We start from the raw sequence: 3,339 nt of genomic DNA, 5'->3' as shown, positions 1-3,339 counted from the left end.
GACCTAGGGAGGATTTTATATGGGGTTTATTTTTTAGCAATTTGACAGAGACACAACTTTAAAATTTGATTTAATTCGGTTTTATTGGGGGGGGAATGTATTTATGTTTTGTTTTAAATATGTTGTGCGCCGCCCTGAGTCCCGTCGGGAGAAGGGCGGCATATAAATTAAATTAAATAAATAAATAAATAAATAAATGTTAATGAAGCTGACTCGTTTCTCTCTTTTACTTTGTTCTGATACATACAATAGCAATTCATTATCAAAAACAAGAATTATATTTATTTTTTACCAATCCTAATCTCAGTTTTACTGGCAAGATAAGAACCCCGCCCACCTGCCACAAACACTATTAATAAATGTGGGGCAGGGGCGGGTTTTGGGCACTCGGTCTCTTAAAGCTTTGCCATCACTTGTATAGGGTTTCCTACCTGAGCAGGGTGTTGGACTAGAAGATCTCCAAGGTCCCTTCCATCATCATCATCATCATCATCATCATCATCATCATCATCATCATCATCATCATCATCATCATCATCATCATCATCATCATTATTATTATTATTATTATTATTATTATTATTATTACTATTATTAAATTCTTTTTTTAAGGGCTGGGGACACTCCAATTGAATTAGGGCACTCTGTGACTACTTAGTAGTTGTTTATCTATTATAAAAGAAATGCTGTAGTCTATGGAATACACAAATTAGCTGTATTGAAGACAGGCACAGTTATTCAAAGGCGTTTCAAAAGACAGGACAGAAAACAATGGTTTTGTATTACCAAGAAGCAGATTTGAGGTGGTAATGCTAAGGATTTTTCAATAGTAGAACAAAAAGACCAGTAGGCCCTGGATTCTCCTTGCTGGAAAAATTGAAAGAGAGGCTTTATAGCCATGGTTTAAGCCACGTGGAGTAGTGCTGTATCCCTACCCTGGGCAGATGTCAGGTATGAAGAATTGGAACTACACAATAAGTTCCAGTTAAGATTATGCACAAGATTCTAGTTAACTAGTGATCAGCAATAAATTGGCACTAGGTAAGAGTTAATGGAATTCAAGGGGGTGGGCTGGACTTGATTCTCTTGTGGGAACGTAATACTGATACTGTTTCCTCTTTTGAATGCCCCCCCCCCTCCCGGTCTGTGCCTCTTTTTCTCCTAACATCAGGAGACTGGAAGATCCTTCACAAGCCTTCCATTCTATCATTCTATGGTCACGTATCAGAAGTATTGTCTAAAACATGATTATAGGGCAGAAATAAGGGAGGAAAATGAAATTATTTAAATGTTTGGATGTTGTAGAAAGCAGAACAATTATTTATTTATTAAATTCATATGCCGCCCTTCTTGCCAACCAGGTTCCTAAATGAATGGCTCTATTTATAATGTGGCCTATGGCTTAATATACATTTACTGACGCATGCACATTTGTAACGTATGGAAATAATATTGACAGAATATTTTGATATCACCACTGTTTCATTGGTTACAAAAAAGTAACTTGTGTTGTAAAAAACTCAGTACTACAGACAACAGCCTGATCAAACTAACTATCAGCCTGAACAGTAATTTTTGTTAGACTGAAGATGACAAAATACCTGGGTGAACAACTGTATGAGGCACAGCGTCAGGAGGGGCTGCAAGCCTGGCACTTGTAGAAACCAATCGTTGTGTACCTATGAAAGAATCTTGATGTTAGGTGGGTTTTATGATGAGAAAAATTGTCAGAAATAAATACTGGCATTATATTTCTAGAATATAAAACATAGGGCAGAAATAAGGGAGGAAAATGAAATGATGTTGTAGAAAGGGGAACAATTATTTATTTATTAAATTCATATGCCGCCCTTCTTGCCAACCAGGTTCCTAAATGAATGGCTCTATTTATAATGTGGCCTATGGCATAATATACACTTACTGACTCATGCACATTTGTAACCTATGAAAATAATATTGATAGAATAGTTTCATATCACCACTGTTTCATTGGTTACAAAAAAGTAACTTGTGTTGAAAAAAACCAAAGCTTTGCCTTTTATTTTGGATATCTCAAAACATGCATTAAGAAAAGCGTAGGTTTCTTACTGGAATAGCTTTTTGGATTTCATTACCAAGCGGAGAGCATGACATGGGCAACCCACTTCTCAAAACTACAGGCAACAGCCTGATCAAACTAACTATCAGCCTGAACAGTAATCTTTGTTAGACTTAAGATGACAAAATACCTAGGTGAACATCTGTAGGAGGAGGAAGACGAGACTTAAACCTGGTACTTGTAGAAACCAATCCTGGTACACCTATGAAAGAATCCTGATGTTAGGTGGGTTTTATGATGGGAAAAATTGTCAGAAATAAATACTGGCACTATATTTCTAAAATATAAAACATACCATGGGATGGATGTCTAAACAACTGTGAATTTCCAGCAAGTCCTGGATTTTGTTTCTGGAAATACTCATTATCTGGACAAAGAAACGATAGAAATAATATCAACTTTACTAAAAAGGGGGCTTCATTTTCCATCATTTTCTAGATTCTCAACTCTCAGAACTGTCCCCTTGGGTAAGAAAGAGAATGTGCTCACCCATCTTTGAGATTATTTATGGTGAAAGATTACAGCTGTTTTGAAGTAGACTGGTCAGTTTTATGGTTAGCAGAACTTAGATCGTCCTGCTTAGGAAACCCATTATTATTTTAATTATTATTATTTTTTACTTTGTATCCCGCTTTTATTATTTTTAGAAATAACTCAAGGTATAAACATATCCAACAAATCTTCCTCCTCCTAGTTTTCCCATAGCAACAACCCGTGAAGTGGGTTGGCTGAGAGAGAATGATTGGACCAAGGTCACCCAGCTGACTTTCATGGCAAAAGTGGGATTTGAACTCACAGTCTCCTGGTTTCTAGCCTGGTGCATTAACTACTAGACCAAACTGAATCTCATCACCTTATTAGTTTACCAAATCATTTTGCAATCTAATTCACAATTCTGAATCACAGAATTCCATCAAGAGACTTCGCAACATTATGAACTACAATCACAATCACAACACACAATCTGTTCTTATATTATTTATAGAACATAAACTAGGGATTTAGAAATAATTACAGTGGCAAGATAGGCAATGAAAATAAGAAAGCTTTCAGCTATAATCTTCTGGTTTCCATTCCATTTATTAGTCCTTTTTTAAAAAAATAGTACAAAAATATACTTAGTATAAAAAGAAAGTGGATAGAACACAGTTCAGTTTTATATTGAAATAATCTAATATGTGAATCAATCTAGCTCATATAAGAAAATTCTGTTTATATATAATAAAACCACAGTACAGAAA

General features: G+C 35.4%; 1 protein-coding gene across 1 annotated transcript in view; it reads right to left on the bottom strand.

Moving 5' to 3' along the window:
- LOC107290775 (inter-alpha-trypsin inhibitor heavy chain H4-like) overlaps window positions 1-3,339 on the bottom strand; it is a 31,211-nt gene that overhangs the window by 4,767 nt on the left and 23,105 nt on the right. The gene's annotated exons all lie outside the window — the stretch shown is intronic.

The sequence above is a fragment of the Protobothrops mucrosquamatus genome, unplaced genomic scaffold, assembly GCF_001527695.2.
Source record: "Protobothrops mucrosquamatus isolate PMUCROS unplaced genomic scaffold, P.Mucros_1.0 scaffold967, whole genome shotgun sequence".
NCBI classification, from domain to species: domain Eukaryota; kingdom Metazoa; phylum Chordata; class Lepidosauria; order Squamata; family Viperidae; genus Protobothrops; species Protobothrops mucrosquamatus.
The sequence above is the reverse complement of the archived record's forward strand: the minus strand, read 5'-3'. Positions and strand labels throughout refer to the sequence as shown.